Consider the following 22,510-nt stretch of genomic DNA (forward strand, 5'->3'; position numbering starts at 1 on the left):
AATCTTGTACTTCTCAAAATGATTACAAGGGAGGGGGGTGTTAAGGTGGTGAACAATTCTCCGCAGGCTTCTTTTCTCTTACTGCAATAGCTATTCACATATCTAGAGCTGACATTTCTATTATACTATGTTTCTGGTCCTAATTAATTATTATTTGATTTGTCTTCTTGCTCTTCAAGTCCTGGTAATGTTGGGTATAGAAGATATCAAAATGATTGCTTTGAGGAAGTGAAAGATAGTGCGATATAGGGAAGGAAAACTATCTTTTTGTTTTACCCATCATAGGATCATGGTTGAAGCCCCTGTTACAAAAGACAGATTAATGAGAGAAAAGTATATAAATTGACTTAATATAAGTTTTATGTGACCCAGGGGACTTCATAAGAAAATGAAGACCCAAAGAATTGGTTAAACTCCAGTGTTTTTATGCTTGGTTTGATGAAGAGTAGAACATTTTAGAGAACTGGTCATGACTAAGTGTAGTAAACCATGGTGGTGGAAGGAGGAGGTAGGAACTTGGTGTCTCTCTGTGTCTTTGTCTTGGAGATAAAGAATGCTCTTTTCCTTTGGGTATGGGGAGGACACCTCTCACATGCAGGTCTTAGGACCTATTTCAGGATCAGATCAGAACATTTTTTCTTACACATGCTGTATCTCAAATTCCTTCAGCTTAAAATATTCGATATGCTGAGATGCTGTATTTTTGGGGATAGTGTGTCCTGGACCATCAGAGAAAAAACTAGTATACAGCTGGACCATTTCTGTCACAGAAAGAATGGTCAGCCACATGTAGCTTACTTCAGGAATTGATGAAGTTGCTTTACAAATATGACATCAGGAAAAGTGAGTTGATATCACCTTTACAATCACTTGACAGTCTACTAACATGAACTGCCCCAAAAATACCTTGCCAGACTCAAGAGCTAACTCCTTTGAAATCTAGCTAGATACTGAATTTTAAAATTTAGGGTAAAATGGTTCCTTTGTCCCTAGTAATCCCATATCAACTTCCATGCACCTAAGTTTTCTTTCTTTACTCTTACACTTTTTCAATTGTCAATTTTGTTATGGGTTTATGTATTTATTGTCTTCATTTCCCACCAGAACATAAGCCTGTTATATGGTGGGCAGGAGCCACATCTTTAAAGCAAGCTTCAGTTTGCCTTAAACTGCAGGTTGTATTGAGAAATGTGAATTTTAATAATCACGCTAAGAGGGTGACTTGAGAAACTCTGGGCCAGACCATAAGACTTAAGAGTTCAGAGAGTGCAGAGTATATGCATTGCCAATGCCTGTGCCTGACACACAATTGGTGTTAGCATCCTCCCTTAAAATGGAAATATCTGTGCTCCTTAGAGAATGTTTTCCTATTATCTTTACACTTCTGTTAACCTTTTTCTGCCCCAGAATTTACTTCTTATTATTTCTTATTCTATTGCATGACCTGGCCTCAGTAGGAATTCAGCACATTAATTAACATTTAATAAGAGCCTTCTTTATTAACAACTTCCAATGTCACTTAAGGTATCTGAATTTTTTATTATGATCCAATTAAAAGAAACAGTCATGAGAATAAACAGACCACCTACAGAATGGGAAAAAATATTTGCATACTACACATCAGATAAAGGACTGATAACAAGAATCTATTTAGAACTCAGGAAAATCAGCAAGAAAAAATCAAACAACCCTATCAAAAAGTGGGCAAATGACATGAATAGAAACTTCTCGAAAGAAGATATAAGAATGGCTAACAAACATATGAAAAAATGCTCAACATCCCTAATCATCAGAGAAATGCAAATCAAAACCACAATGAGATATCACTTAACTCCAGTGAGAATGGCCTTTATCAAAAAACCCCAAAACAACACATGTTGGCGTGGATGTGGAGAGACAGGAACACTCATACACTGCTGGTGGGACTGCAAACTAGTGCAACCCCTGTGGAAAGCATTATGGAGGTATCTTAAACAGATTCAAGTAGACCTGCCATTCGATCCAGCAATCCCATTATTGGGCATATACCCAAAGGAAAAAAGGTCATTCTGTAACAAAGACACATGTACCCGAATGTTTACAGCAGCACAATTCACAATCGCAAAGATGTGGAAACAACCCAAATGCCCATCAATACATGATTGGATTAGTAAGCTGTGGTATATGTATACCATGGAATATTACTCAGCTATAAGGAATAATGAAGATACGACATCTCTATGGTTCTCCTGGAGAGAGTTGGAACCCATTATATTAAGTGAAGTATCCCAAGAATGGAAAAACAAGCATCACATGTACTCACCAAAAAATTGGTTTCCCTGAACATCACCTAAATACACATCTAGGAACGACACCAATCGGATATCAGACTGAGGTGGGGGGTGGGGGAGGGGATGGGTGTATGCCTACCAATGAGTGCATTCCGCACCCTTTGGGGAATGGTAAGGCTTGAAGGTGCTGACTCGGGAAGGGGGAGTGGGGAAGGGAGGGATATATACCTACATGATGGGTGCAACGTGCACTATCTGGGGAACAGACACGCCTGGAGCTCTGACTTGGGGAGAAAGGCGGTACATGGGCAACGTATGTAACCTGCAATTCTGTATCCCCCATAACAATAAGATGAAAAAAAAAAAAACAAAACAAATAACCTAATGTAATTCATAAACAAAAAATAAATAAATAAATAAAATGTATAATGGTCAAAAAAAAAAATAAAAATAAAATGCAAACAACTTAGGCAAAGTCCTATGGCCACTGGGACCCAATCCAGGTGGCTTAGTAGTAATGTGAACAAACATTGAATTCACCCCTTTGCAAATCTATAAAAGAATCTAGACTCTATTCTTCAGATGGGGATTTGTGATAGAGCTGTCCTAAAATAGGAGTTTTTCCAAGTTATGTGGTTTTATATTAACCTCTCCATTGGTACTTTATTCAGTAATATTTTTTATACTTGCAAATCTCTAAAAAACTTTCACCACATTAAAAAGAAATTGAAACAGTAATTTCTTCAGCATGTGGAGTCAAATAACCAAAAGAAGGCCAATTTCACTGCCCAAATGACTATTTTAATATGGTGGTTTATATTGCTCTTACAAAATTTAAACCTAACTTTTTACAGATTAATAATTCTTATGCACATAGGCGTGCCAATCACCATACTAGGAAAATTTTAATATCTTTACTTAATCAAAAAGTCCATTTTCTTAGGGATTTTCCTCTATTTTTAAAAATCTCACAAGTAATACATGCTTTCTTCCTGTAAGCAATAAGTAATACGTGCTTTCTTTCTGTAAAATATTTTAAAAACCCACAACCAACTTAGTAACATATCTGAGAAACTTCCAGTGTCATACTAACTGAACAACCTCATTCTTTTCAATTCTACGTAATATTTCACTATTGTTGAATCACAATTTATTCCACCATTCCTTTATATGATAGTATATATGTTGTACCTAAATTTTTCTAATAAAATCAATACTGTAATAAATATTCTCCATCACTGATGATTGTCCTCATGCAGTATTTCTTTTAGATAAATAGATAAATGTTGATGTGGAACTGTTTGGCTGACATTTTGAATTTTAATTAACACTATTATTAATAAATTGTCTCAAGTGATCATACTATTTATGTGCCAACAACATATGAGAAGATCTATTTCTTTACACATTCCACAAATGCAAACTGCTACACAATTATTTTTGCCATACTGATGAAAAAACAATTATACCTAATCATCATGTTATTTTTTATTTCCTCAATTATTAGTAATGCTGTTCGTGTTTTCATATAATTATTATCCATTTCTAGTTTCTCTTTGGTTCTATACTTTGTCCAATTTTGAATTGGTGTCTCTTTCTTAGTAGATATTTTCCTACATATCCTGAATATTAATATGTTGTTGGGTATATGTACTATAAATGTTTTATTTCTATTTTCTAGTCTTTTAACATTAGTTAATATATTGTTCATGGAATAGAAGTTTAAATATTTTTATGATATTTAATTTGCTATATTTTCTTTCTGGCTTCTGTGTCTAGTGTTTCTTATGAATTTCTTTCCCTCTCTGAAGTCATAAATATTCCCTATATTTTTCAAATACTTTTTATGGTTTTCAATTTTGGGTTTTTACATTTAGCTTTTTTTTTTTTTTTTTTTGTTGAGACAGAGTCTCACTTTGTTGCCCAGGCTAGAGTGAGTGCCGTGGCATCAGCTTAGCTCACAGCAACCTGAGACTCCTCGGCTTAAGCGATCCTACTGCCTCAGCCTCCCGAGTAGCTGGGACTACAGGCATGCGCCACTATGCCCGGCTAATTTTTTCTATATAGATTTTTAGTTGTCCATATAATGTCTTTCTATTTTTAGTAGAGACGGGGTCTCGCTCAGGCTGGTCTCGAACTCCTGACCTTGAGCAATCCACCCGCCTCGGCCTCCCAGAGTGCTAGGATTACAGGCGTGAGCCACCGCGCCCGGCCCACATTTAGCTTTTAAAACAATCTGGAATAAATTTTGTGTATAATGAAAGACAAGGTCTAATTTTTTTTCATAAGGGCAGACAATTGCTCAAATACTAGTTCACTGACCAGTTCATCCGTTTCCAATTGGTTTGAAATGCCACATGTTTCATGAACTAAAACCCCATAGTGTACAGAGTTCACTTTCTAATTTATCCGTGATGTCTAAGTGGGCAAAGTTCTGCTTTCCTATACTTGTTGATTCTTATATTGCCTTGTGATTTTTGATCCTAAGTTCATGTTCATTGGAACTTATCTCTAGAACTGTTTTGAGACCCTAGTTGAAAGAGTGTATTCCTCCAGAGAGGACTTGTATGTTGCTTCTGCCATCTTTTTAGTGAACCCATTATAAATTAAGTTCTTGGTTTGATGTGTTCAGGATCTCACCAATATGTGAATTTGGGCCTCAAACCTGAGTGAGTTTGGGTTGGGAGCCATTAATTCTTGAGTTAGGAATTCCTGTGAGATAAAATTCTTTTCCATTCATCCAGACCAAACGTTGAGGTAAACACATTTTTAGTTTATTCATTCACTCCCGTATGTGTAGCCCATTGTGGTATTCAGCTTTATGAGGCATCAATGATCCAACTCTCTGTCCTATATGAGCCCAGGGCTTGGGATCCTGAATTAATTGCATGCTTACAGCTATTAAATCAAAGTTCTAGTCATTGCAGATTAATAGGGAAACTGACAGTTTCTGGGCTTGCTTACCTCCCTAAAATTGTATTTTCAATTGGTTCCCACTCTCAGTGATTTCCTTTACTTTCCTAGGAGATTACTCTTTATTTTATTGTTGCATGGCAAATTTTCTTTTGCTTTGGTTTAAATCTATTGTTTTCTGATAATAAGATAGCCATATTGACTTTCCTTTGGTTAATATTTGCTTGCTAATCTTTCCCCCTCCATACTGTGCTCCAATATTTTATGCGTGTCTCTTGCATGCTATATATGCTATATATGCCTAGCTTTTTCCAAAAATCCAATCTGACAACCTTATCTTTCCACTGGAGAGCTGGGTCATTTACATTTATAAAGATTAATATAATATTTGGATTTATTTCAACCATCTAGTTACTGTAACTATTCTATGCTTTTCTTTTTTTCTTTTCCTGCTTTCTTTTGAATTGTTCAAGGTTTCTCCTTTTCCTCTAGTCATTTAAAAAATTATTCACTCCATTTGTATTTTTTTTGTTGCTCCTAAAAATTTAATATAAATACTTAACTGATGAAAGGTTAAGGCTTATCCTTTTCTTTTAGCTCTTAAAGAGCAATATAAGTACTTGAGAATGGTTTGACTGATCATCTGCCTTCTGCATTACATGTTAATATTATTTGGCATTTGAGTTCTAACTTGTTTTAAACTCCCTGTGCCCACCCTCAGATCACTTATTCACTAGGACCCACAGAACTAAGTAAAACTTAAAGCAAAAGCATACCAATTAAGATCAGCACATGAAAAATAATGCATAGGGTAAAGTCCAGGAGAAACCAGGCAGGAGCTTCTAGTTGTCCTCTCCTGATGGAGCCTTATGAAAGGTTAATTTTTTCACCAACAGTGTGTGACAAAATGCATGAACTGTTCCCAACCAGGGAAGCTTACTCAAACCTTGCTGTCCATGATTTTTACTGGAGGTTGGTCACATAAATATGGGGCATCTATGTGGCTGACCTTAGTTACTCAGTCTCCATCCCCACTTCCAGAGATCGAACTGATACAGCACAGTCCAAGCCCAACACCATAAATCACATTGTTGGCATAAACCATCTGGCCTGGATCAGTGCCCCAAGTACACAAAGACATTCTGATCAGGCCTGATATTGCAAGGGATTACAGGGTGTTTCCCAGGGGCTTATCAAAGATTAGTCTTTTCTTTGTAACTGAGGGGTTTGCACATTGCAAGCCTGCTGAGTTAACCCTTTCCTCCACATCCCCTAAGTTATTACCATTTTATACAGACAGTGTTTGTCAGATTTATCCACAAGTTCAACAATTTTATTAATCGATATTTTTCTTGTATCTCAAACAATTCTTCTGTTTATATTATTTATTTATGAAGCATATTTCTAACAATTTTAAATGAGGGTTTATTAATAGTAAGCTCTCTCTGCTTTGACTTATTTAAAACTGTGTTTATTTTATTCCCATTCTTAAAATTTAGTTGGATATAAAATTTGAAGTAAAAAATTATTCCTGTCTCACTATATTAAAAATATAACTTCACCCTCTTCCAGATTTATGTTTACTGTCAAGTAGTCCGTTACCAGTTTAGTTGCCAATTTTCCAAGTTAACTTCCCTTCTTCCTCTGTTTGCTTTGATGCTTCTCTTCTTTCTGTAATTCTGTGGTGTTTGGTAGTTTCACTATCATATTTTAGGTATGGAGTCTTTTTATCTTGATATTTCTTCATTGTGCATCTTGAATCTGAGATTCAGGTCCTTTATCAATTCTATAAAATTCTCAGCCATTATCTCCTTGAATATTTCTTTTCTTCCATTCTCTTATTTTGGTATGTCAATTAAATATACATTAGGCTATTTATTGTGTCCTTTGTGTCTCTTAATCTTTTTTTCATGTTTTCATATCTTTATTACTTTGCTTTATACTTCCTACAATTTCTCCAAATTTATCTTTTAGGTCATGAAGTCTCTCTTCAGCAATATATAATTAGTTGTATAAAATATATTTTGAATTTTTAAAAGTCTCTATATTTTTCAAATTGTATTTATTTCTTTCTCAAATCTGACTTTTTTGTTTTTATAATATATTCTTCCATTCTGGTCTTTTTCATGGTATCCTTTACTTTATAAACATTTTAATCACTGGCTTAATATCCTATTACTGATAATTCCATTATCTGAATTTCTTGACAGCTTACTTCTGTGTTTGTATTTTGCACTGACTCTCACGCTCTCATGCATAACGGATTGTTTTCCTGTGTGTTTTTTAATTTGTAAATTTGACTCACATTCCACTCTTGCTCATGGTGGTCCTTCGCCATTGCAATCTTGAGAGATCTGAAGGCAATTTGACTTTACTTCTGCCATGTAATCTGCACCACAAGGGATTTGCAACAACTTTAAGTTAATTTCTCAGGTTGGAGTTTCCTAAGTATTTCTGGCAGTGTAATTTTGTGTGTAATTCTGCAGATATGCAGTCTCAAGGATGACCTTTTGTTCTGCTTTATTCTAGCATCCAGAGTTGCCAGTACAAAGTTTGACACCAATGTGATACTCATTTCTTTTTTGGAAACATGCTCTTTTCCCATATCTTGAAGTTTCTGAGATTTTATGAATGGATTAATGTAAAATTTCATTCTACAATCTCACTATCCATCCTTTTTTTCTTTTCATTTATTCTCTGTGGAATTTCTATTGATTTATATCTTTCAGTAATTTTTCAAAAGTTCTGTTCTGCTAATAGTACTTTTTCATGAATTTAATAACCATCTGTCCACCATTTAGGTGAAGGGAGTTTTTTTTAACTTTTATTTTGATCAATTTTGTCTTCTACATTTTTTTTTGAATTTTTTTTTATTTTCGCAGATTATGGGGGTATAAATGTTTAGGTTATGTATATTGACTGCCCTTGCCCCCTCCCCACCCCCGAGTCAGAGCTTCAAGCGTGTCCATCCCCCAGACAGTGTGCATCGCACTCATTATGCCTGTGTATATCCATACCCTCCTCCCCCCTCCCATCTGCCTGACGCCTGATGAATATTATTCCTATATGTGCACTTAGATGTTGATCAGTGAAACTAATTTGTTGGTGAGTACCTGTGGTGCTTATTTTTCCATTCTTGAGATACTTCACTTGGTAGAATGGGTCCTAGCTCTATCCAGGAAAATACAAGAGGTGCTACATCACCATTATTTCTTATAGCTGAATAGTACTCCATGGTATACATATACCATATTTTATTAATCCACTTATGTATTGATGGGCACTTGGGTTGTTTCCACATCTTTGCAATTGTGAATTGTGTTGCTATAAACACTCGAATAGAGATGTCTTTTTTATAGAATGTCTTTTGTTCTTTTGGATAGATGTCCAGTAATGGGATTGCTGGATCAAATGGTAGATCTACTTGTATCTCTTTAAGGTATCTCCACATAGCTTTCCACAGAGGTTGCACTAGTTTGTAGTCCCACCAGCAATGTATGAGTGTTCCTATCTCTCCGCATCCACACCAACATTTGTTGTTTTGGGACTTTTTGATAAAGGCCATTTTCACTGGAGATAAGTGATATCTCATTGTGGTTTTGATTTGCATTTCCCTGATGATTAGAGATGTTGAGCATTTTTCATATGTTTGTTGGCCATTGTTCTGTCTTATTTTGAAAAGTTTCTGTTCATGTCCTTTGCCCACTTTTTGATAGGGTTGTTTGCTTTTTTTTGCTGATTTTCCTGAGTTCTAAATAGATTCTAATTATCAGCGCTTTATTGGATGTGTAGCATGCGAATATTTTCTCCCATTCTGTACGCTGTCTGTTTGGTCTTGTGACAGTTTCTTTGGCTGTGCAGAAGCTTTTTAATTTGATCAGGTCCCATTTATTTTTTTATTTATTGTTGTTGCTGTGATTGCCTTTGGGGTCTTATTCATAAATTCTTTGCCAAGGCCAGCGTCTAGAGGAGGATTTCCAATGTTTTCTTCTAGAATTCTTATAGTTTCATGCCTTAGGTTTAAGTCTGTTATCCACTGTGAGTTGATTTTTGTGAGAGGTGAGAGGTGTGGATCCTGTTTCAGTCTTCTACATGTGCCTGTCCAATTTTCCCAGCACGATTTATTGAATAATGATTCTTTTCCCCAGTGTATGTTTTTGTCTGTTTTGTCAAAGATTAGATGGCTATTTAAGGCTGGCTTTACATCTGTATTCTCAGTTCTGTTCCATAGGTCTTTGTCCCTGTTCTTGTGCCAGCACCATGCTGTTTTAATTACTATAGCCTTGTAATACAGTTTGAAGTCTGGTAAATTGATGCCTCCCATTTGTTCTTTTTTCATAGGATTGCTTTTGCTATAAGGAGTCTTCTCTGGTTCCATAAGAAGGATAAGATTATTTTTTCTAGAATTTTGAAAATGATGTTGGTATTTTAATAGGGATTGCATTGAATCTGTAGATTACTTTGGGTAGTATAGACATTTTAACAATGTTGAGTCTGCTGACTCATGAGCATGGTATGGTTTTCCACCTGTTTACATCCTTTTCTGTTTCCTTCTTCAGTGTTTCATAGCTCTCCCTGTAGAGGTCTTTTACCTTCTCAGTTAAATATATTCCTGGGAACTTTATCTTCTTTGTTGCTATTGTGAAGTGTATTAAGTCTTTGATTTGGTTCTCAGTTTGACTGTTATTGGCGTATATGAATGCCTCTGATTTGTGTGTATTGATTTTGTATCCTGAGACTTTACTGAATTCATTTATCAATTCCAGTAGTCTCTTGGTTGAATCCTTGGGGTTTTCTAGGTATAATATCATATCATCAGCAAAGAGTGAGAGTTTGCTCTCTTCTGCCCCCATTTGGACACCCTGAATTCCTTTCTCTTGTCTAATTGCTCTAGCAAGGACTTCCAGCACTATGTTTAATAGAAATGGAGATAGTGGGCAACCTTCTCTGGTTCCAGTTCTATGTGGAAATGCTTTCAATTTTTCCCCACTCAGTATGATGTTGGCTGTGGGTTTGTCATAAATGGCTTGTATCATTTTTAGGTAAGCCCCGTCTATGCCTATTTTGTTAAGCATTCTTATCATAAAAGGGTGTTGAATTTTGTCAAATGCTTTTTCTGCATCTATTGAGAGGATCATATGATTCTCTGCTGATTCACAACACTGTTCTTGTGGGGGAGTGATCCACTCATGTGTAGCAGACCAAGATTTATGCCTCCTTCTCTGGGAGCAGGAATCCAGAAGGTCATCTTTACTGCGCCATTTTTGTCTCTCCCACATTTTTTAAAGAAACTTTCCATTACTTACAAAAAGATGGGGATAGTAGGTATGAGAATTGTAGGCAACAAAATAAAGAAATGATAGGCTATAGTGCACTTCATGTTTTACTCTTTTAATTACAGAAAACACAGTTGTATACAGGATCCTTCATTATTTTTCTGAGAGGAAATGAGATTATTTTAAAGAGTGTAGATGGAATAAATCTATGGCATGGTAAAATAAAAAATATCAGGAATTAGCCAAGATAGGGTAATCTGTTGATGCCATGCAGGGATGGGGATTAAAATAGCCACACAAAAAAGTTAAGAAAAAAAGTTTTTAATTCTTAATGAAATATTTATTTAGGATCACCAGAATTCTTCATTTCATTCATTAAAAAGTATGATCATATGACTTTCCACTCATTTTATAAGCTTTTAAACTATTCCAAGAAAAATCTAGGGATGTTAAAATTCCTTAATGGTTTCCCATCTATAATATAACTAAAAGCAATGGGCCTCGTGTTCTGACACCATCTTCCCCTAGAGCAGGGTGTCATCACTAGGGATGGAGAGTGAAGATGCTCAAGCAATGAGTCAGAAGTATTGTGAAGTGATGATATAAAATAGGTTTAGAGGTGGTGTATCAAGTTCTTCCCTGATGTTTATGAAAAGCAACAGTCTTACCAAATCACAGAGAGTGATTACATATCCCATAATAAATCAGAAACTATCTAGAATGTTAAGTGTTGAAATATTAGACTAAATAAACTATTAACAGAATGAGTTTCCTATTGTTTTTGGCAAGATCTGATTTTTTATTTTTAAAGATGATCTTCAAAAAATAGAACAACTGGCTTTTCATCTTAGCCAATACAAAGTTATTTGCTATTCTTCAAGAATTCCTGAGACCCTCTGGCTAGGACTTTGTGTACTCTTCTGAGTGCTCATATACTATTTCATCAGTTTAGAAGTTGCAAATAAAGAATAATAACTGTGACATGCAGAATTTATTCATAGAGCATTATTTTAGCCCCATAGCCATATTTATAGCTCTATGAAAGAGCCAAATATAGAAACATGTATCTTTTTGTAATAACAACACAAAGAGAAAGGTTAATGGGCCATTATTATTTGTGTTTTCACATTTATTATTAATAAGTCATTTTATTGTAATGCATTATAGACCCTATATACTTTAAAGGGCATGTGAAGCTGCGTTAAACACAAATTAAAATTATGTTTAAAAGTTAAAAATTTATAATTGATTTTGATTTTAAATAAATGAGCTATTCCTAATATTAAACATTCATAACAAATAGTGTGGAGACAAAAGACAATTTTAATAAAAGTATTTGGCTTAACTCTTGAAAATACAAATAAATTACAACTTTAAATATTTTGAAAATTAAATTTTAAAAGGCAACATTGCTAAACTGCCAATTTATGTGGGGGCTTTTTTCCTACTCCCCATATCTGAAATATCTAGAGCTTATCATTGATTCTAGAATATTATATTTTTACCATGGAGAAAAATAGCAAAATACTCCACTCTTTCAATTTGTAAAAATCCTTAAAACATGTCAATGAACATTTTAATCAACTCTGAAAGCATGAAAATCAAGTCTTCCCTTTTCATTCAAACCAGTCTTTTTAACCTGGCGGCTAAGTCTAATTAACCTAAACTGGCATTGTTTCACTCACAGCTTAGAATCTAGAACTCACCCTGGCTGCAGCTCATGGGAATATAAGGACATTTATTGAAATTAGCTGCTATGCATCAAACATATGGAAGTGCCCCTATTGCCCCCAAATTTCTTACTTTTGATGCTCCTTCATGATTTTGCTGGATCTACCTGAAATTTCCACCCTTCTGCCTATCCTCTACCCCGCAAATCCCTTCTTGCTCTTCTTAGTTAACTCCCACTCAAACTTCAAAACACCTAAAAAATAAAATCAGTATTTCTATGAAGCATCTCTGGTCCCACAGACAGAGGTTGTTGCTTCCTGTGTGTCATTCTACTACAGCATTGTTCATCATCTGATGTTGACATTTGCTTATGTGCCTGCCACCTTTCTTAAACTCTAAGCCACTGAGGAGCAGAGTCTGCATCTTCAGATACCTGACTCCCCAACACCAAGAACGGGGAATGTCATATTATGTGTTCAGTAAACATTTGTTGAATTTATGGGTGTTGTTATTGCTTGTCTCTGGCATCAAAAACAATTCTTTAGTAACTGAATTCGAGCTACTTCTAGAAAGCTTCATAGAACCACTTTAGTTTTAACCTTCTCTTCCTGCCTTTCTTCCTCCATTCCTGTTTCTATCTCTTTCTGTCTCTTTTTATCCCTCTCTTCCTCTCACCCTCCCTCTTTTTCTATTTCCATTCTTTCAAAATCACTGCCTCAGAGTACTGGGCTTTCTTAGCCATGCCCTAATCCTTAGTGACTGGATTGTGTATTCTTAAACCCAGCCTTTCTAGTATTGCATCATTGTCATCAGACTTCTCCTGTGTAGACCTACCCAACTTGTGAACCTCTAACCTTGTCTTTATTTTGGATCACTGATAGTCACATGAGCCGTGCAACCTGAATAGACACATGGAGTCATGGGCTCAGTTTAAGATGTGTGTTTCTTGTGTTTCACCTTTGTCTTGACATTCTAATTTCAAACCTATTAGGTAACACAATTCCAGTGTACCTTACCCTAAAATAACCAGTTCTTGGTTTGGCTCCCATATGTGGCCCCAAGTCTTCAGCCAAAACTCTGCCTTCCTGTTTGGGCCTGTTCTCTGCAGAACAGACCAGAACAGTACCCCAGATCCACACGGCGCAGTAGAGAGACCAAGGGAGGAGTAGTTCCACACACTTCGCATTGGCGACAGTGGGCAGGTATAAGGATTTTACTGCTGTGTGTGTTTTCTCTGTCCTTGAGTGACTGCATAAAACCTGCACTACAGTCACTCCAACCTCAGGGCCTAGGATCACCAAGAGAGGATTCTGCCTCACATCTTATTAGATATATTTGTCTTTCACAAAATATGACTTTGTATATTTACTTTTTAAAATGAAAAAAATCAGAAAACATTTTATTCAAGTCTTTGCTTATATGTCACCTTGCTATTATGGCTGATCCTCACCACCCTAATTAAAATGACAAACCTCCACCGTATGCCCTATTCCCTGTCTGTATTTTCTATAGTACTTATTACCTTCTGATATATAATTTACTTCTTCGTTATTTTTATTCTCCATCTCCCTGTTGGAGTTCAAGCTGCACAAGGGAAGATTTTTTTTTAATTCTTTTTTGTCTTTTATTCATTGATGTCCCCAAGGACCTAGAATAGTACCTGGCACTCAATAAATGGGCATTCAATAAATGTTTGCTGGAGGAATGAATAGATGAATGGGCAAATGGCAACAGCACATCAAAAATATTCTGTAGAAATAGGTATGCATTTGATGTTCTACAATCAGAATATTTAAAAATAATATCTTGTTCTTTCCAATTTCAAGAAGGTAAAATGAGTGGATGGTCTTAAAGAGAGATATTTATATATGTTGTTATCTTTCTTTGATAGCATCATGTTTTAAAATTAAGTATGACCATGCACAAGCTCGAAATGAATTCCTGGGATTCTGTTTATTAATCAAGGGCAATTTTCCAGCATTCCAAGGAGTTGATTTATAGTTACCATGTGAACGACCTCATGAATAGACCTATCATCACATATTCCTCAGAATAGCAAACTCTCAGCTGCCCCTTCCTACTGGGCCCATGATTTAACTCTGGAATTTGTTTTGACTCACTGACGATTATAGCAATGAAAAGGAACATGTAGGAGTCATTGAGAAACTGCAGATGAATCCCACTTTAATAAAGAGGGGAAAAAACTTTAACTAGGTAAACAGATCAATTAGAGATAAGTACTAATATGAAAAGTGATTCTTTACTTTGCAAAAGGCATTACCACAGGATTGTTTTAAATGGTGATCCACTGACAATAAGAATATTTTTCCTAATGAACTGTCTCCTGTGGATTACAATAACATGTCTGCTTTACTAGACGGTCTGGAGCATGAAATACGGTACAGTGGGCGAGAAAGCAAGTCTGAGAGCAGAAGCCAGTGTTGGGAGTCTTGGGTCCACTGCAGTGTGTCCAGAGATAGGTCTAAAATCCTATCCTCTGAGTCTCATTAGAGGGCACAGATCAGTCAAGCAGAACAAATGATGTTGATGGTCTTTGCTGGAGCTGCTCTGTGACTAAATGTCTGATTTATTTATAAGTTTCCCAGTGAAGCCCTTTTTTATTAAAGGAATCGTGCTGTTAATTTAAAAGTATCCTGTTACTCCATTTCGTTTAACTTTGTTAACTTTAGGTATTTAGAGAATGGCTTGCTTCCTGACCTGAGAGGATACATATTCCCACAACAATGAAGCTCTAGAAAAGATGTTATGAAAAAAATGCAAAGCCTCACCGTAGATAGTACTGCTTTTATGATAAAACCATTGTTTTCAGCACATTGGAAAGAGAACACAAGTGAAATTATTGTTTATTTTAATTTACCACTAAAAATACTATAGAGAAAATTCTGTTGCTAGCTCTTGAAGGCAACTTTTAAATATGTGAATTATTGGTACTTATTGTTTGTCTGTTTCACTGACATGGATTCTCTTTCTACTTCTCCACATACCTTTCATTTTTTTATTTCAAAATATCAAGTAAGGGGGTATAAGTGTTTTGGTTATATGGATACCTCGTATAATGCTTAAGTCAGGGCTTTTGGTGTGCTTGTCACTAGAATAGTGTTCACTGTACCCAATAAGTAAGTTTTTATCTCCCACTCCCCTCACACCCTGCTGCCTTCTTGGTTTCTCATCCTTTACATTGGTTTGTGCACACATATACCCATGATTTAGCTCCCACTTGTTAGTAAGAACATGTGGTGTTTGATTTTCTATTCCTGAGATACTTCTTTTAAAATAATGGTCTCCAGTTCCAACCAAGTTGCTGCAAATGACATTATTTCATTCCTTTTTATGGCTGAGTAATACTCCATGGTATACATATCCCACATTTTCTTTATGCACTCATAAATTGATAGGCACTTACTTGATTCCACACCTTTTCAATTATAAATTGTGCTGCAATAAACATTTTGAGTGCAGGCGCCTTTGATAAAATCACTTCATTTTCTTTGGGTAGATACCCAACAGTGGGATTGCTGGATTAAATGATAATTTTACATTTATTTCTTGGAGTAATCCCCCTACTACATTCCACAGAAGTTGTGCTAATTTGCAGTCCCACCAAGAGTGCATAAGCCCTCCTTTCTCTCTGCATACACAACAGCATTTATTGTTTTTAGACTTTTTAATAATGGCCATTGTGATAGGCACAAAGTGGTACGCAATTGTCATTTTAATTTGCATTTCCCTGATGATTAGTGATGTTGAGTATTTTTGCATGTTTCTTGGCCATTTGTCTACCTTCTCTTTTTATTTCAAAGTGTTATGGGGGTACAAATGTTTTGGTTACATGGATCAATTTTGTAATGCTCAAGTCACATTTAAAACTGTGCCCGTCACCCAGATAGTGTTCATTGTACCTGTTGGGTAGGTTTTTGCTCATCTCCTCCTCCCCCACTCCCCGCCACTTAATTTCATTTAAGTTTTGCTTTCTTCTATGCACATGTGTGCTCGTTGGTTAGTTCTAATTTAATAGCAAGTACATGTGGTGTTTTTTTTTTCAATTCTTTGGATACCACACTTAGGAAAATGGCCTCCAGTTCTATCCGAATTGTTGCAAAAGGCATTAAGTCATCCTTCTTTATGGCTAAGTAGTATTCCATGGTACACATATACCACATCTTATTAATCCACTCATGAATTGTTGGGCATGTGGGTTGATTCCACATCTTTGCAATTGTGAATTGTGTTGCAATAAATATCTGTGTGCAGGTGTTTTTTTTTTGATAAAAATTACTTCTTTTCTTTTAGGTAAATAGCAAGGAGTGGGATTGCTGGATCCAATGGTATTTTGACTTTTAGTTCTTTGAGGAATCTCCATACTATTTTCCACAGACATTGTACTAATTTGCAGGCCCACCAACAGTGTATAAGTGTTCCTTCCTTTTAGCATCTATTGTTCTTGCACTTTTTAATAAAAGCTATTCTAATGGGGTAAGGTGATATATCATTGTGGTTTTAATTTGCATTTCCCTGATGATTAGTGTCATTGAGCATTTTTTCATATGTGTATTGGCCATCTGTCCACCTTCTTTTGAGAAGCTTCTGTTCATGTCTTTTGCCTACTTTTTAATGGGGCTGTTTGATTTTTTCTTGCTGATATTATTGAGTTCTTTGTAGATTCTGGTTATTATTCCTTATTGGATGTATAGCTTCAGAATATTTTCTCACATTCTGTAGGTTGTCTGTTTGCTCTGTTAATTATTTCCTTGGTTGTGCAGAAGCTTTTTAATTTAATCAAGTCCCATTTATTTATTTCTGTTGTTGATTTGATTGCCATTGGGGTTTTCTTCATAAATTATTTGCCTAGGTCGATATCTAGAAGAGTTTTCTAACATTTTCTTCCAGAATTCTTATGGTATCATGCCTTACATTTAAGCCCTTTATCCATCTTGAATTAATTTTATGAGTGGTGAGAGATATGGATCCTGTTTTATTCTTCTGCATGTGGTTATCCAATTTTCCCAGCACCATTTATTAAATATGGCTTCTTTTCTGCAGTGTATATTGTTGTCTACTTCGTCAAAGATCAGTTGGCTGTATGTGAATGGTTTTATATCTGAGTTTTCTGTTCTGTTCCATTGATCTGTGTCTCTATTTTTGTGCCAATACCATGTTGTTTTGGTTACTATTGCCTTATAGTATAATTTGAAGTCAGGTAACGTGATACCTCCAGATAAGTTCTTTATGCTTAATATTGCTTTGGCTATTCAGTGTCTTTTTTCATTCCAAATGAAGTTTAAGATCATTTTTTCTAGAACTGTGAAATATGATGTTGGTATTTTGATGGGGATGGTATTGAATCTGTAAATCACTTTGGACAGTATGGACATTTTAATGATGTTGACCTTACTCATGCATAAGCAAGTGATGTTTTTCCATTTGTTTGTGTCATCTAGAATATCTTTCATTAGTTTTTTTTGTAATTCTCCTTATAGAGATCTTTCACCTCCTTGGTTAAGTATATTCCTAGGTATTTTCTTTTCTTTGTAGCTATTGTGAATAGTGTTGATTCCTTTATTTGACTCTCATCTTGACTATTTTTAGTATATAGAAATGCTACTGATTTGTGTGCATTGACTTTGCAAACTGAGACTTTGCTGAATTTACTTACCTGTTGGAGTCTCTAGGTTTTTCTAGATACAAGATCATATTGTCAGCAAACAGGGATAGTTTGACCTTTCCTGATTTAGATGCCCTTTATTTCTGTCTCTTGCCTGATTTCTCTGGCTAAGACTTCAAATACTATGTTGAGTAGAAGTGGTTGACAGTGGGAACCCTTGTCACGTTCCAGTTCTTAGAGGAAATGCTTTCAACTTTTCCCCATTCAGTATGATGTTGGCTGTGGGTTTGTCATATATGGCTTTTATAATTTTGAGGTATGTTCCTATTATGCCTAGTCAGTTAAGGGGTTTTATCACAAAAGGGTACTAGATTTTATTGAATGCTTTTTCCGCATCTATTGAGATGATCACATTGTCTTTGTTTTTCTTTCTGTTTATGTGGTCAATCACGTTTATTTATTTGCATATGTTAAACCATTCTTGTGTTCCTGGGATGAAACCCACTTCATCATGTTGGATTATCTTTTTGATGTGCTGTTGAATTCAGTTTGCTAGAATTTTCTTGAGAATTTTTTGCATCCATGTTCATAAACGATATTGGTCTGTAGTTTTCTTTTTTGTTATGTCATTTCCTGTCTTTGGTATCAGGGTGATACTGGCTTCATAGAATAAGTTAGGAAGAATTCCCTCCTTCTTGATGTTATGGAATAGTTTCTGTAGGATGGGTACCAGTTCTTAGTTGTAGGTCTGGTAGAATGCAGCTGTGAATCTGCCTGGTCTAGGGCTGTTTTTTTTTTTTTTGGAGATTTTTTATTACTACTTCAATCATGCTTCTTGTTATTGGTCTGTTTAGAATTTCTATTTCTTCCTGATTTAGGCTTGGGAGGTTGTGTGTTTCCTGAAATTTGTCCGTTTCCCTTAGGTTTTCTAGTTTGTTTGTGTAGAGGTTTTCATAGTATTCACAGATGATATTTTGTATTTCTGCCACATACATTTTAATAAAGATAAATTTGCAGATAAAGGATAACTTAAATTGAATAACTAGCATCTGGATCACTTCCTATGAAAAGAGTGAACAATGAGTTCCTTGAACAAATATCATCTTCTAAAACTTTTTTGTCCAATACAGTGACTAATTACATGTACATTAATAATAATTAAATGAACTTAACAAGTTGGTTAGTAGCACTAGATACTTTTTAATTGCTTAATAGCCACATGTGGCTTGTGGTTACCATATTGGACAACAGAGATGTAGGACACTTGTATTATTATCACAGAAAGCTCTATTGGACAGCATTACTCTAAAATGTCTGATTTTAAACAAAAATATGTTATGTAAATAACAATCACTTACACAAATATATGTACTACACCCATTTTAACATTTTAGAAACATTAATAACTGGAAGGATCCCACCATTTAAAGAGTAGTAGAAAGCTGAAAACAATAGAACTCTCAGTTTGTTTTGTAAAATCTGTCAGAAGAGATGAATGGCCATTATAAGAATAAGGAATGAATTTAGCTTTAATGGAGCAGAATAAAAAGAGAAATACAGCAGGTAATTTCCAAGGTTTATTACAAAGGCCTTGAAAAAGTGACTTTGAATATATATTTTCTCTGTTAGCATTTTACATGTTGATGACTTAGGAGATTAAAATTGAAATTATGGTTTGGAGAATAAAATTGAAAAGCAGGCAATTGTCACATAAAAATTCCAACTAATATAAATTTGATGAACATTACCTTACCCACTCACCTGTGTGCTATTTGAAGCATTTCTTGCTCCAGTGTTTTTCAGTAGAAAAAATAGATTTTTTATCCTGTATACATGTAGATCAAATGTCAGTACCTAAGTCTCCCACTATTCACTTTCCAACTAAATGCTTTTAAATATCTAAAGGAAATTTCCCAAATTGGATTTTTATGTTAGTATAATAGAAACAATTAGTCAAAATAATTTGTACTCAATCATCAGGGAAATGCAAATTAAAACCACAATGAGATATCACCTAACTCCAGTGAGAATGGCTTTCATCAAAAAGTTCCAAAACAACAGACACTGGCATGGATGCAGAGAGAAAGGAACATTTATACACTGTTGGTGGGACTTCAAACTATTACAACCTCTATGGAAAGTAGTATGGAGATACCTCAAAGAATAAAAGTAGACTTACCATTTGATCCAGCAATCCCATTACTGGGTATTTATCCAAAGGAAAAAAAAAGACATTTTATAAAAAGACACCTGCTCTCAAATGTTTATAGCAGCACAATTCACAATCATAAAGATGTATAGACAACCCAAGTTCCCATCAATACATGAGTGGATTAATAAAATGTGGTATATATACACCATGGAGTATTATGCACTCATAAAAAATGGTAAAGTGATATCCTTTGTAACGACCTGGATGGAAATGGAGGCTGTTCTTCTAAATGAAGTATCACAATAATGGAAAAACAAATACCACATGCATTCACTACTAAATTTGAACTAATGGATCAACACTTTTGTGCACATATGGAAGTAAAACTTAACGGAAATCAAACAGGTGGGGGGAAAGAGGGAATGTGTAAATTCACACCTAATGAGTACAATGCACACTATCTGGGTGATGGATACACTTATAACTTTGACTCAACCTGTACAAGAGCAAATTATGTAACCAAAACATTTGTACCCCCCATAATATTCTGAATTTTGAAGAAACAAAATCATTTGTACTGATTGCATTATTTTTTTTTCTCATATCTATTGTATCACCCAAATTTGTGAAATTCTGTATTTGCCATGCTTGACATTTAATTTCATATAAGCCAAGTCCTCTTAAAATCTTTGGAACAACTAACCATATTAGTATATCTCAAAGGAAATGTGAATGGAATGCACCAACGTGCACATTGCAGCATTCTACTTTATTTGACACTGATACATAAGTGAGGAAAGGGACCAAACAAAATAGAGGTCAAAATAGAGAGCAATTGAACACAACCTGGGAGTGGGAGTGGATCATCAGGCATAGAAAAGAAGGCTGGGGAAAATCATAAAGCCTTTCTGTGCTGTCCTGGACCTTCAGTTGAGGACAAGGGGTGGAAACTAATCCAACAGGCATTGCTAGTCCTGAGTCCTTGGGTGGACTTATCAATGTACACTGATTACTAAATCTTAAAAATACAGGACATTAGGTATCTTCACTTCAATGATTTATTACAAGTGTAAGTTTAAAAATCTACTGTTTTTGAAAGAGCTGTAAATTAATACTACACAAATATGAAACTGTTGTGGCTAGTTAAGAAGTTTAACTAGTATATGAGGCCATCAGAGTCACTCATATAATTGTATAAACTCTGAAATCAAGGGTGTCATATTGAAAGGATTTTGTTTCTTTTAAAAGTAGTGATACATACAAATTAGAGTTCTTGTGTAATGTACAGATAAAATGAAATAAAAATAAAATGAGCTGCTATGTTCATCTCACCCAGTGTTTTTAAGTTTAGCTCTTGATATTTTCAATGTACCTGTAAATCTGAGGTTGTTGTTAAATTTAAGTCATATCTTGATAGTAAATAATGGTTATACTCCAGACTAACTTTTCTAAGCTTTAAAAAAAAGAGGTCTTTGAAAGCCTTTGCATGGAAACCAAAGAAAACACAGATAAAGAGAAGAAAGGTGTGATGAGTGGAGTTTGTTATCTCATGTAACTCTGATAAGTTTGCCAGCCTCATTTTTGCCTCCCTGTGCTAAGATCTCCACAGGCCAGCATCATCAGAACATAAATCATTCCTAAAGCGTCCCTTTTTTTTGGCCAATGTTAATCTAATTCTCTTGCATTCAGCCCCCAGTGCACATAAAGTTTAATCACCGTCAAGAAATATGTGGAGTAAATTCCTCAAGATTGATACTAATCATATTAGGATATCAATTGGGCATACCAAAATGAATTGAAAATGAAAAAGAGATTGAAATCCCAATTTACATATATTTAGAAATCCATGCCCAGTCCATCATTAGCGAACTCCTCTACACTCTTCCCAAACCCACCTCCCACTCCAAATTGCATACTTAAATCAAATGGAATCAGAATGGGCTGAACCACATGTAAACTACCCAGAGGATCAGTCTGTTCTGTCATAGAATATAGCTTCTCAAACTTTAATGTGTGCATGAATCATTTGAGGATCTTGTTAAAATGCAGATTCTGATTCAGTGGGACTGATGAGGGGCCCAAGGTTCTGTATTTCTAATAAGCCTCTGGGTGATGCTAGTGTTTGGATTCACAGACAGCACTTTGAATAGCAAAGTTTTACAGCACAGTACCATTTGCTTTTTAAATTGTGAACTGTAATATTCCATAGACTATTCCACATTGCTCAAGATGACAGGCAACTTAATAGCTTGCTACACATATTCCAAATGACGTTAGAAAAGTTGTACTAATTATGAACTTTAACAAACATCACAATACTCTAATAGGCATTACCTGCCTAAGATGGAAAAATCTAGAATGTGCTTAATCAGAAATGATAAACAATATCTGTATTGTTCAATAAATTATTTATATTTTACATTTCTTTTATTGTTGACAATTATATTAATAATGTGGTTTCTCATATATGAGCTATTAATTTTTTAATGACATTTGTCAAACATTAATCAAATTTATGAAGTTTCTCCTTAAAATATGACACTTTCTTGCCACTTTTTATTCCAAATTCATTAAATGCATTTAGTTTAATTGTCTTAAAAAAGAG

General features: G+C 35.0%; 1 protein-coding gene across 1 annotated transcript in view; it reads right to left on the reverse strand.

Annotated features, from left to right (window-relative positions):
* XIRP2 (xin actin binding repeat containing 2) overlaps positions 1-22,510 on the reverse strand; it is a 265,641-nt gene that overhangs the window by 84,805 nt on the left and 158,326 nt on the right. The gene's annotated exons all lie outside the window — the stretch shown is intronic.

The sequence above is a fragment of the Eulemur rufifrons genome, chromosome 1, assembly GCF_041146395.1.
Source record: "Eulemur rufifrons isolate Redbay chromosome 1, OSU_ERuf_1, whole genome shotgun sequence".
NCBI classification, from domain to species: Eukaryota; Metazoa; Chordata; class Mammalia; order Primates; family Lemuridae; genus Eulemur; species Eulemur rufifrons.